Source organism: Lathyrus oleraceus, chromosome 5 (assembly GCF_024323335.1).
Source record: "Lathyrus oleraceus cultivar Zhongwan6 chromosome 5, CAAS_Psat_ZW6_1.0, whole genome shotgun sequence".
Classification (NCBI taxonomy): domain Eukaryota; kingdom Viridiplantae; phylum Streptophyta; class Magnoliopsida; order Fabales; family Fabaceae; genus Lathyrus; species Lathyrus oleraceus.
The window spans coordinates 575,361,274-575,375,640 of NC_066583.1; the positions used below are offsets into that span (position 1 = coordinate 575,361,274).

Sequence of the window (14,367 nt, forward strand, 5' to 3'; positions counted from 1 at the left end):
CATGTCGCCTTTCTTTGGAGGTTTCTCTATGGAGGTTCTTATGCTTCCCCACTGGTAATGATTCTGGGCCATACTTTCAATAAGTTGAAAGGCCTTATTGTAGGGTTTATCCATCAGTGCGCCACCTGCGGCGGCGTCTATTATGAATCTTGTGTTATACAAGAGACCGTTGTAAAAGGTAAGGATGATCAACCATTCTTCTAGACCATGATATGGACAAAGCCTCATCATGTCTTTGTATCTCTCTCAAGCTTCAAAAAGTGATTCATTATCTTTTTGTTTAAACCCATTTATTTGGGCTCTTAGCATAGTCGTCTTACTAGGTGGGAAATATCGTGCTAAGAAAATTTTCTTCAACTCGTTCCATGTAGTGACAGAGTTAGATGTGATGACACTGAATTTCACCGTATTTTCGATTCCGATTTCGCATGCATTTTAGTTGTTTTATTATTATTTTGTTATGTTATTACTATGTTTCTCTTTGTTTTCAGGTTTTCAGTCTAATCGGAGTCCCGATTGAGAAAAGGAGTGAAAATGAGCTAAAAAGACTAAAAATCAGCATTTTGCACTTGTGGCTCCCACTGTGGCTGGCGCCATGGGCCCAGCCATGACGTGTCATAGATCAACTTCCCTCAACTGCCACGTCTCCCACTATCTCCACTTGGGCGCCATAATTTACCCTTATGGCGGGCGCCATGGTGTTGTGGCGGGCGCCACAAGAAGAAAGTTTTTCCCTCCCAAATTCAAAATGAAGGGCATCCTTGTCATTTCCATTATTTTCCTTGCCTATAAATAGAGACTCAATTTCATTTGTTTCAGCATCCAAACTTAGAGCAAACTTAGTTTCAATTAGGCATATATTCAGTATTTTAAAAGTGGTAATCGCTTCACATTGGGGTGTTGCCACAACTGTGTAATCGAGTCTGTAATCGAGTTTGGAGCACTTTGGAAGGAAGTTAATCCTACCGCCATTTTCATTTCCGTTTCACACTTTATTCAAGCCTCCGATTGGAGCAGGTTTTTATTGCTTTACCTTTGTCTACTTTACCTTCCCGCACTGTCTTTACTTTATTTATTTCTCGCACTCACACTACTTTATTTATTTCTCGCACTCGCACTACTTTTGTTTATTTCTCGCACTCTCACTACTTCATTTATTTCTCGCACTCGCACTATTTTTATTTCTTTCTCGCACTCGCACTACTTTTATTTACTTTCCGCACTCGCACTACTTTTATTTACTTTCCGCACTCGCACTACTTTTATTTAAATTAAAATGCACCTCTAGTTTACCATGTCTAGCTAAACCCATAAAGGTTAAAATGTAAGGACCATAATTGAACCGATAGTCCGTACAATTGTTCGTAGAAACACTTAAGGGCTATTTTGACTTTCAACTTCAGTTTTCCCGCACTTAATTTCCATTGGGTAAGATCGAAAGTCGTCCAACGTCCTTTTAAACTTAGTTGTTTCTAACTATTTCAAATACAGCGAAAGCGCTTTGTTCAGTTTATTAGGAGTTTTTAACTTAAAAAGAAAAGTGATTATAAAACTATTTTCGGACGCGTTTATAAGTTTAGAGTCTGGTTCGTGAGAACCTCTTTTGGTTAAGAAATCCAAGTTAAAATACTTTTCAACTTAGTCAAGATACTATATTTATTAAAAATAGGTTTACTACTCTAACACAATGCGCGCCTTTTTATAAGTTACAATAAGAGGGTTTGATTAGGGAGTACAACTGCCCATAAGTAGTCCTATTAGCAAGTACTTGGATTATTAATTGATTATGTGAATTACATTTGAACCTGTCTTTATTAATTAAACTTAATTTAATACTTTACTTTTCATTGCACACTCTAAAAACCCATATTTTGATTACCTTAGATAAACACCATAACAATAGATAACGATAGATTGACACTTGGTCTCTGTGGATTCGACAATCTTTTATATTACTTTGACGCGTTCGTATACTTGCGAAAAGCACGCATCAAGTTTTTGGCGCCGTTGCTGGGGATCAATTTCATCAAATTTCGTACCCTGTTGTTATATCGTTTAGACTTAGGTTGTTACCTGTCGGTCAATGCGAAGAAATCGTAGCACCGAAAGCTTAGTATACCCTCTGACGGAACCTGAACGTTACGCTCGCGCACGTTTATTCTTCCATAGAATTAGGAGAGCTATGGCCGAAGATCAAAACCAAAGACCTCTTAAGGATTTCGCTCAACCATCAAACGAAGAACCTAGTTCTAGTATAGTAAACCCAACCATCCCAGCTAATAATTTCGAACTTAAACCCTCCTTGTTGCAACTAGTGCAACAGAGACAATTCGTAGGTCTCGCTACTAAGAACCCAAACCAACATTTAAAAATCTTTCTCCAATTAGTAGACACTTTTAAAACCAATGGAGCTTCTCCTGAGGCAACCCGTTTAAGATTATTCCCTTTCTCCCTCAGAGATAAAGCCCTATCATGGTTAGATTCCCTTCCACCCAATTCCATTACGACTTGGGATAACCTTAAAAGAGTATTCCTTGCTAGATATTTTCCCCCAAGTAAGACCTCCGTTATTCGAAACCATATAACTAGATTTACCCAGAACCAAGGAGAATCGTTGTTTGAAGCTTGGGAGAGATACAAAGAGTTGTTAAGAGCATGCCCACATCATGGTTTAGAAAATTGGTTAATCATTCATACCTTATATAATGGACTTCACTATAACACTAAGATGACCATCGACGCTGCCGTAGGCGGTGCGCTGATGAACAAACCTTATCCTGAAGCTAGTGCCCTCATCGAAGATATGGCTCAAAACCATCAATCATGGGGAGTCGAACGAGCGACAGTCGAGAAGAAGGAAGCCCAAGGAGGAGTACATGAATTAAGGTCTATAGACATGATGCAAGCTAAAATGGACGCATTAGCCCTTAAGGTCGAGCATATGTGCGTAAACCCGAATACTGCAACTGCAGTTTCGTCGGATTGTGAGATATATGGAACCAAAGGACACCAATCTGCAGAATGCAGTCTATTAAACGAAACCCACTCTGAGCAAGTAAATTACACCCAAGGGAACCCATATTCGAATACCTATAATCCTAGATGGAGGAATCATCCGAACTCCTCCTATAAGAACAATAACCTTATCCAAAATAATGCACCTCCGAGACAACCTGGTTACCAAGCCCCAAGACCAAATCAACCTATGCAACCTGTACCACCAAAGCCGAGCCTTGAGAAAATTATGGAAAATTTTATCACTGCTCAAACCCAACAAAACAAAGAGTTCATGAACCAAAACATTCACGTTAACGAACTAATTATCCAGTTAGGAACCAAGGTTGACCAAATAGTTACTCACACCAAGATGCTTGAAACCCAGATCTCTCAGGTAGCTTTAAACCAAGTCCCCCAGACTACACCTGGAGGACAGTTCCCTGGACAACCTCAACAGAATCCGAGAGGACAAGCCAATGACATTACCCTGCGAAGTGGGAACGCTTATGATGGGCCACCAAACTCAAGATTGATTGAACCCAAAACTTCTAAGGAATATACCGAACCCACTGACAAAGTAAAGGAACTAGAGGAATCTGAAAAACAGGAAGGTCAAGAAAAAGGAGAAGAACCTAAAGACAAAACCTATGTACCACCCCCGCCATATAAACCACCGATACCATATCCGCAAAGACTCAAACAAAACCAGATCAATAACCAGTATCAGAAATTTATTAAGGTTATAGAAAAACTTCACGTAGAAATCCCTTTCACAGAAGTCATCACCCAAATACCTTCTTATGCAAAGTTTCTCAAAGACATCCTTACCAACAAACGTAGACTCGACGATCCGAAACCCTTGGAATGCAATTCTATTTCCGAGAATAAATTAGCCAAAAAAGATAAAGATCCTGGAAATTTCTCCATTCCTTGTCTTTTGGGAAGTCATGTCATCGAAAAAGATTTTCTAGACTTAGGAGCTACTGTGAGCTTAATGCCTTTAGCAGTTTGTGAGAGGTTAAACTTAGGAGAATTACAGCCTACTAAGATGTCACTTCAGTTAACCGATAGATCTGTCAAGTATTCGATAGGCATAATAGAAGATGTCCCTGTTAGGATAGGTCAGTTGTTTATCCCTACTGATTTTGTTGTCATGGACATCAAAGAGGATAATGATATACCAATCCTTCTAGGTAGACCATTCTTATCAACTGCAGGAGCCATAATAGATGTCAAGAGAGGAAAGTTGACCTTTGAGGTGGGTGATGAGAAAATAGAATTTATACTTTCAAAATTTCTTATGGCACCTGTGATGGGAGACGCATGTTATGCCATAGATATCATTGATGAATGTGTTAGGGAGATAGAACAAGAAGAAATCACAAAAACAATTAAGTTGCCATCAACTCTCATAATGGAAGATGGTGACTTTAGGAAAGCCTACATCGATGATAACCTTTACGAATGTTTATCCCTTACCCCAGATTTTATGCCATTCCCTAAGAAACCAACCTTAGAACTTAAGGAACTGCCTAAGAACCTGAGATATGAGTTTCTTGATGAAGAGATGAACCGTCCAGTCATAGTCAGTGCTACTTTGAGCCAAGAAGAAACAAACCAACTCTTAGATGTTTTACGAAGATATCCCTCAGCCTTAGGATATAATATCTCTGACCTGAAAGGTATAAGCCCATCTGTATGCATGCATCAGATTTCGCTCGAAGAAGACTCAAAGCCCTCCAGAGAACATCAGATAAGAATAAACCCTATAATGAGTGATGTTGTTAAAAATGAAGTTCTTAAGTTACTTGAGGCAGGTATAATCTATCAGATCTCGGACAGTAAGTGGGTGAGCCCTGTGCATGTAGTACCTAAAAAGGGAGGCATCACAGTCGTGCAAAACGATAAAGGCGAACATGTAGCAAAACAGATAGAAGGAGGATGGCGGATGTGCATAGACTACAGAAAATTAAATAAAGAAACCAGGAAGGATCATTTCCCTTTACCATTTATAGACCAGATGTTGGAGCATCTAGCCAGACACCCTTACTTCTGCTATCTAGATGGATACTCTGGATTTTTCCAAATACCTATCCATCCCGAAGATCAAGAAAATCCATCCCGAAGATCAAGAAAAAACTACCTTTACATGCCCTTGTGGAACTTTTGCTTACAGACGAATGTCATTCGGCCTCTGTAACGCCCCAACAACTTTCCAATGCTGCATGATGTCAATCTTTGCAGATTACCTAGCTGATATCATGGAAGTATTTATGGATGATTTCTCAGTTTGCGGATTTGATTTCTACAATTGTCTTGCTAACCTTGAGAAAATCCTGGAGAGATGTGTGGACGTGAACCTTGTACTAAATTGGGAAAAGTGTCATTTCATGGTGACTGAAGGGATTGTTTTAGGACATATAGTTTCCGAAAAAGGTATTGAGGTAGATAGAGCTAAGATAGAAGTTATAGAAAACCTAAAACCACCCAAAACTATCAGAGAAGTCCGAAGTTTCCTTGGACATGCTGGATTCTACAGGCGTTTTATCAAGGACTTCTCCAAAATAACTAAACCTTTAACTGGCCTTTTAATGAAAGATGTTGAATTCATTTTCGATGGAAAATGTAATGAAGCATTTAATCTTTTAAAGCAAGCGTTAATATCAGCACCTATTATACAACCCCCTGATTGGTCAGAACCTTTTGAGATAATGTGCGACGCTAGTGATTATGCCGTTGGAGCCGTTCTAGGACAAAGGAAAGATAAAAAATTACATGCGATTTATTATGCCAGTAGAACCCTAGACGTTGCCCAACTCAACTACACAACAACTGAAAAGGAATTACTCGCTGTAGTTTTCGCTATCGACAAATTTAGATCTTATCTAGTAGGAGCCAAAATTATAGTTTACACTGATCATGCTGCCATTCGTTACCTATTAAGTAAAAAAGATGCCAAGCCCAGGTTACTCCGATGGATTCTGTTACTACAAGAGTTTGATTTAGATATAAGAGATAAAAAAGGCACTGAAAATGTAGTACCTGATCACCTTTCTAGGCTAGAACACCTGGTACCCATAAGCGATGATTTTGCCTATGATAGACTGATAGCTAGACTAGAAACCATTGAAGACGATAGCCTAGGCCCTCATGAGCACTTCCCAAAATCCTTAGCAGTAAGTAACGTGCCATGGTATGCAGACTTTGTTAATTACCTAACTGCTGATATCGTACCCCCTGATCTTGACTACCACTGCAAGAAGAAGTTCTTCAACGATGTGAGAAACTTTTATTGGGACGAACCGCTCCTTTTCAAAAGGGGTAAAGATGGAATTTTTCGCCGTTGCGTTCCAGAAGAGGAGGTAAAAAGTATAATTGAGCATTGTCACTCTGCACCTTATGGTGGACATGCGAGCACCTCTAAGACATACGCCAAGATTCTTCAAGATGGCCTATTCTGGCCCACCATGTGGCGCGATGTCCATGCTTGCATTGTCAAATGTGATAGATGCCAACACATGGGAAATATTTCAAGGTGTGATGAAATGCCTCTAAGAAACATTCAGGAAGTAGAACTCTTCGACGTTTGGGGTATAGATTTCATGGTACCTTTCCCACCATCCTTAGGAAACAAGTATATCTTAGTAGTTGTGGACTACGTGTCTACGTGGATTGAAGCTATAGTTGCACCCACAAACGATACTAGGGTGGTGATCAAGTTATTCAAAAACTATATATTCCCTAGATTTGGAGCACCCCATTTAGTCATAAGCGATGGAGGATCACACTTCATATCGAGAATATTTGATAAACTTTTAAGAAAATATGGAGTTAGGCATAGAGTAGCAACACCATACCACCCACAGACTAGTGACCAAGTAGAAGTATCCAATAGGGAGATAAAACAAATTCTAGAAAAAACTGTTTCTATCTCTTGAAGAGACTGGTCTCAGAAGCTTCAAGAAGCATTATGGGCCTACCGAACCGCTTTCAAAACCCCTATAGGAACAACTCCCTACCAACTAGTCTATCGAAAATCCTGTCACTTACCTTTCGAATTAGAGCATAAGGCCTATTGGGCCATTAAAACTTTGAATTTAGATTACCTGACCGCTGGCGAAAAACGTATCCTTGACATTCACAAACTGGAAGAACTCAGGCAATCTGCCTACGAGAATGCCAAAATATACAAAGAGAGAACAAAAGCTTAGCACGACAAAAGAATAGTAAAGAAAGATTTCAATATAGGCGACCATGTTCTCCTGTTCAACTCTAGGTTACGACTTTTCCCTGGGAAGTTGCGCTCAAGATGGACTGGCCCTTTCAAAGTATCCAAGATTCTGAGATCCGGAGCTGTAGAAATCAAGAACGAAACTTGTAGTCCATTCATTGTAAATGGACAAAGACTGAAGCTCTACGAAGGAGGAGACATCCCAACAGACTACTCAAGCCACACTCTGATATTTCCACCGATTCCTACTACAGGTGTATAAATTCCGATCGTCAAACTAATGACGTTAAACAAGTGCTGCTTGGGAGGCAACCCACGGTTTTCTTATCTTGTTTTACTTTTTTCGCATTTATTTACTTTACTTTATTTTATTTTTATCATATTTTCACCAGGACTAAATATTTGCAATGTTTGTGTTTTCAGGATCCCTTTTCTTAACTTTTACAGGATGCAGGACTTCGACGATATGCACGTAGCTTTTAGGGATGATGCCCAGAGATAGCATTACATAGCTCTCTACCAGCGCCCTATGGCGCCTACACGCTACCCAAACCAGCATTGCATGGAAGCCCTGGGCATTGAGCCGAGCATCCAATTTCTGAGCCACCAACTCCATTGGGATGAGTTCGTTAACGACCTGAGCAACACCTATAGGAACTTGACATTGGAGTTCCTCAGTTCGTTTGATTATGATCCTTACTCTGGACCAGATGGGTATGTTGCTTTCAGGCTATTTGGGATTGAGTACTCTTTCAGCCAGAAGGAGTTCGATGACCTATTAGGCTTTCAGACCACCCCCGACGCTATCCCTGAGACGCCGATGGGATACTTTCTGGGTAAGGAAGTGGAAAATTTCTTGAGCGATATCTCTGGTGGAGGGAGTCAGGATCCTTCTACTCAATTGTCCCAGGCTATACACAACCCTGCTTTGAGGTACTTCCAGATGATACTGGCACACTCCTTCCTTGGAAGACCAGATGCTGAGACGTTGTTGAGTGAGGAGGAGATATTCTTATTATTCTATGCATCCCAGTCTCGCCTTGTGGCATGTGGGAAATTTCTGTTGTGTGGCCTCAACAGTGTTACCAGATCGTCTGAAGGAGTCATTCATGTAGGAGGGATCATCACACAGATTTCCATCGCCCTAGGTCTATCCCGCAAGCTACTACATCTCAGGACCTTCTGTGGGTACACTACTATGGATATCGATTTTTGCTTGACCAGAGGATTGATGAGGATATCCTCCTTCAATCCAAGACAGTTCAGATTGTTGATTGATAGCGAAGCGATACATTACTTTACACTACCTGATCCGATGATGACCAATGTTCATGACCCAGCTAACTGGAGTTGTGCTTTGGAGGGTCAGGGAGAGACTATCGAGGAGCCTAGATCCCCACCTATTGCTGAGTATACCCCTACACCACCTTCACCCAGGATTACTGTGCTCTCCAATAATTTATCCTTGCAGACCCCAGACATCCGCACGCAGATTGCAGAGTGTCGTGGAGAGATTGTCGGGCTTAGGCAGGAGGTGGCTGACCTTACCTTACAGATGGGGGTATCCGATCTTATACATGCTACCGAGGCTGATTGTTTGTACCAGGAGATCGCAGAGCTTCGTCAGGAGATAGTCCTGCTTCGTGGATCCAGTCAGATAGACGAACCCCCTACTATTTGATTTTACCATCTCGTTTTATTTTGTCTCATCTATGCTTATATCTTTTGCATTTACCTAACTTATTTTATATCATTGCATTTGGGATATTTTCTTAACTATGTTAGCACATTGATATTTCCACATCTATATATATATATATATATATATATATATATATATATATATATATATATATATATATATATATATATATATATATATATATATATATATGTTTTATGTTTGTTTATTATATTTATATTTTTATTATAGTCTAATTATATTATTTATTTATTTATTTATTAGTCTAATATTTAAATTTTATTTGTATAAAATTGTGCAAGCCTTATGTCACTAGGAAAATACAATGCAAATGCTAGCCGGACCCCCCAACCGAAAAGAGAATGAGAAGCCCATGCCAAATAAGCAAAAATCCAGCCCAGTCAAAATTGGCCTTGTGGCGCCCGTCATGGATTCTGTGGCGCCCGCCACGGCGTCTGTAAAAGCTCGGAACAACCTCACATTTTTCACCATTTTCATACCTTCAAACCTCCAAAACCCATTTTTTCACCTTCCAAAAACGCCCTTGAACCCCATAAAAGCTCTCACATTTCTCATCTTCCCACCATACAAATCAGTTTCCCAACTTCCATTTCCATTTTTCATCTCTCAATATTCATAAAAATCCCACCTTTATACAAACCAATCTTCATCTTCTTCATCACATTGCAAGAGCTAAATAATGGAGTTCAATGGATTTATTCTTCGTGAAGGGAAACCGGGGGATAGACAGAGAAAAATTATCGAAAGGTTGCAAAATCGGGAAATCCTCCCGACAAGGTATGTGGATGATAATTGTCTTTACACTTTGGGTATCTATCATAGCATTTTTTATTTATTAGATAATTTAGGCTTGCACACTATCTTTTCAAACAGAGAGCCTACCTTTGAGCGATTGACAATCGAGTTTTTAAGTTCTTTAATTTATATTGTCAATCCTAACACTGCTAGTACAATTGGTACTGTTCGATTTAGAATGTTTGTTGTTGAGTATGAATTCAGTACCGACGCACTAGCAGGCCTGTTAGGAATTCCTCATGGGGAAGGTGCTATTTGTGAGGGCCCTTTGGATTCAGATTGGTCGGTTGAGGTGTTTTCCTTCTGGCAGAGATTGTCTAACACTTCAATAAATTCTTTTGAAGGAATTCTTGCCTCGATCATCCATAACCCAACCATCAGAGTTTTTAGATATCTGTTGGCATGTACTATTTTTGGCCGGGAGAATCCAAACAAGGTCAATGCTCGAGAGCTTCTATTTTTGCAAGGAAGCCTAAAAAATAAGGCATAAAATAAATAAAATAGCAATCAAAATAAAATAGCAATCAAAATAAAACCTGGATTACGAATTGAGAACTGGAACTGAATCTTGATTCTTCAAATAAAATAATGTCGGCAGGCTTTGGCAATGAGTAACCATTAGAATTGAATTCAAATGCGTAAAATAAATTGCAATAGTCCCCGATGTAGAGAAACTATCACTTTTACAAAGTAGAAAAAACTGCCTAGGAAACTAACCAAAAAAGAAATCTGGCTAAAATTAAACGTATGATGGAAAGCAAAGAGAGACTCCGTGGCGAGCGCCACATTTTGAGGGATGAGCGCCAAAATCTTCATGCTTTGTGGCGGGCGCCATCACCCTCTTTGGATCATGTGGCGTGCGCCGCACATCCAAGTGATGGGCGCCACAAGCCCATTTGGTGTGGTGGACCCATACTCTCTATTTTTCTCCATTCTCTTCTCTTTTTCTCTTTCCTTTATGCTATTTTCCACTTTGCTTGCTTGTAAACCTTGTATTCGATAAATACCTGCAATAAACATAAAATACTGCGTAATAATAAGTGTTAATCAAGTAAAAAGCAGTGCATATGAAGCCAAAAATACGATACGTTTTCGCGTTATCAATTACACAAATCAAACCATGGATCTAGATACCACTTGTTGGGAGGAAATCACAAACGCAATGGAATAATCCAACATCAAAATCTCTCCTAAATACCAAGTGCAACGATAATTAACAAAAATACACCAAATAACACAACACAATTTTAGCATAGAAAAACCTCTGTTAATTAGGAGTAAAAAAACCACTGGACCCCAAGCCACTTAATATATCCACTATAATCAATAATGGATACAATCAAGGTTTTCTCTAACACTAATTAGAGGCATACATCAAAATCGTCAAGATCTACAGTCAATCTTGGAATACAACAAGAATAAAGAGAGATAATCAACCAAAACGACCACAAATACTGCACCTTAGAAAACCACTCATAAGACAGATCTAGAAAGCTCAAAATCCAATCTCCACCGTTCATAATATACTTCTATGAGTGTTGAACAGTATCGTAAAAAATCAGGACGATCCGACGATTCAATTGCAAGAAAATTCCGATCTTGTGGGACTGATTTGTACTGAATTGTAATTGCAGGAATTTTACTATTCTCTCAATTTCTCTTTTTTTTTCACCTTATGAATTATTGACCTAATTCTATTTATTAAATAATAATAATAAAGGCTTATGCATACATAGGCTACTAATCCACATTCATTTGAGGCATTTTAAATAAGAGAGATATTCCAACAATTTCATGTATATTCCATATCCAACTTAGTTGTTATAAGTACAAAGACTTATCTAGGGGTTACACATGACATATCAATTTCATGTATATTCCATATCCAACTTAGTTGTTATGAGTACAAAGACTTATCTAGGGGTTACACATGACATATTTCTTAAAGGAGATGAGTTAGAACATGAGTGCACCCTTCCGTTTGTCTTGGTATATGACTTGCTATTGTTTAATGAACTATGATATCTAGATTGTTGGATTGATCGTATTGGGAATTTCTTTTTAAATTATTTTATTTACAAACATTCTCATAACATAGTCAACATAAACATAATCACCATGTTACCAACATACACATACCTAACGTTGACAAAATATCAACATGACATATGAAAAATATAATTCTACCACTACTCTAAGAATATTATATGTTGATCTTGCAAATATTGAATCCACCTCAATTGTCTCATAATGATGAAATATATATATGAAACATTGTTTTTAGCCTGCCATACGGAAAATACCACCTCAGTAAAAAAATACTACTGTTTTTTTAGCTTGCCTGAAATATGTGGGTTTTTAGAAAAAACTCTCATTTTTAGTGTTCAGGTCTATCCATAAAGGTCATTCATTTTATGATTAGTAGCATTCAAATGGACATTTTTGTATTTGTATATCCATTTTTTAAATAAACGAATATTTTTTATTTAATTTTAATTTTAATTATTTATATATTAAATTTTGTTACATAGACTCTCATGTTCTTCAGTCTATTTTTTAGTATATATATACAAGAAATTATAAAATAATATATTTTTTATTTTGATTTTATATTAAATTATTTATAATATTAAATTAATATGTAATATGATAATATTTTATTATCAAGGATAGGCATGAGTATTGTGTAATGCTCAATCACTGCCTTATAAAGATTATATAATTGTTTTGTTATCTTTAATTTGTTTTAACAAGGAGACTAAGAATTATGTGCGGATAATATTATGGTATTGAATTCTTACACAACAATAAAAATATAATATTATTTCACTAAATTGTTTAGTTTTATAGGTTGAAGCATATGTTTAAGATTTTTATATACTATATACAAAAATAAATCCAACCAGTGCAATCAAACAACTAAATGTTAGAAATAATACAAATTATATAGGTGTAATTAGCTATCCAATGGTTACATGCCATGTGTATTGTATTAGGTATAATGTCTATATACCAGTTGTATCAATTGCATAGAGTTTCTGAATAATAGAATTCATTCCTTCTGGTTATTTATCTTCTTTGGCTGTATTATGCATAATCATCATCTATGTGTGTAAATACTTTAACAATTGATATCCAGAGTTCGGTTCGATCAGAAGTCTTGTGATACACACACAATGGTTCAAATTGGTGCAACCCTCACGACAAACCTCATTGTTCTCAATGGAAAGAACTAGGATCGATCGAGGGTACAGATGAAGGCGATACTGGGGTACCAAGAAGTCACGGAAGTTGTAGAAAATGGTTACCCAACACTCCCCCACATAACCCACAGATGCACAAAAGACGCTTCACAAAGAGAATAAGAGGAAGGATTGCAAGGCGGCATTCTTAATTCATCAGTGTGTTAATGAAGCACATTTTGAAAAGATTGCAGGAGCTGCAACTTTGCATGAAGCATGGGAGATTTTGGAGAAGTGCAACGATGGTGCAGAGAAACTAAAGAAGGTGTGATTACAGAAGATGAGGCGTCAATATGAATTGATGCAGATGAAAGATAGTGAAAAGATAACAGATTTCTTCAATCGAATCATCACTCATAGAAATGAGATAAAGAATTACGGTGAGATGATCTCAGATAAAATGAATTTTGAAAAGATTCTACGAACCCTAACCCCCAAATTCGATCATATTGTGGTGGCCATAGAATAATCCAAGAAGATTGAAGAAATGAAGGTCGAAAAACTACAAGGTTCACTCGAGGCACACAAGCAAAGAATCACTAAGAGGGTGTCGCATCTCGAAAAATACGATTCCTCGCGATGGTCACGGAAAAATTTACGTTCGAACAGAGTCGCCACCGAACTTTATTTATCCCAATGAAGGGATAGGAAAATATCGATAAAACCTTTAGGAAATGGAATAATGGTCGTCGCAACCATATTCGGGTTCGGGAGTGGATTACGTAAGGGGAAGGTATTAGCACCCCTTACGTCCGTTGTACTCAACGGGAACCTTTTGAGTGTTAATTTATGTTTGTTTGTTATCTTTGGGTTATAAATATATTGAAAATAGAAATGGATGAGAACCTCAGAAAGGGAAATGGGAGACTTTTTTATTAGTGTGCTCGCGAAGATACAGCAATCTCCTGCCTACGTATCCTTATGGTATAATAAGGAAATCAGAGCATTCGTAGTTCGGGGAACTACGGTTGGTTGATGTCTTTTAGTGAACAACTGCTTAGATTGTGTTCTAAAGGCTAAACGCTGGCTTGTCTACTCTCGGCGGAGGCTTAAACACTACTTTGTTGTGCGCGTTAGAAAGGATTAGACAGTGTTCTTTCTGAAAAGAGTTTTGATCATACGAGGGTGACAAGTTAGATTAATATATTGGATGTTTTGATTGGTTGAGATGTTTTTGGTTGGATGACGATCGCTTGGATAGTTAAGTAAGATAACTCGTATCCTAACAGTCGAGAAAGGGAATAGAAGACTCTAGACCACTTTCTTTTTCATCCTTAATTATAAAAAGGATTTGATAGTAGTTAAGGTGTTTTGAAAGGATGACGAATACTCGGATAATCGAGTGAGACAACTCGTATCCTAATAATCGAGAAAGGGAA

The 14,367-nt window shown here is 38.0% G+C and overlaps 2 non-coding genes across 2 annotated transcripts; one reads left to right on the top strand and one right to left on the bottom strand.

Moving 5' to 3' along the window:
* The first annotated feature begins 202 nt into the window (after positions 1 to 202).
* On the top strand, positions 203 to 309 carry LOC127088600 (small nucleolar RNA R71). Its single transcript, XR_007790430.1, has one exon. It is a non-coding gene; the product is annotated as a small nucleolar RNA R71 (small nucleolar RNA).
* A 2,257-nt stretch (positions 310 to 2,566) lies between these two features.
* On the bottom strand, positions 2,567 to 2,673 carry LOC127090171 (small nucleolar RNA R71). Its single transcript, XR_007791700.1, has one exon. It is a non-coding gene; the product is annotated as a small nucleolar RNA R71 (small nucleolar RNA).
* Between the last annotated feature and the right edge of the window lie 11,694 nt (positions 2,674 to 14,367).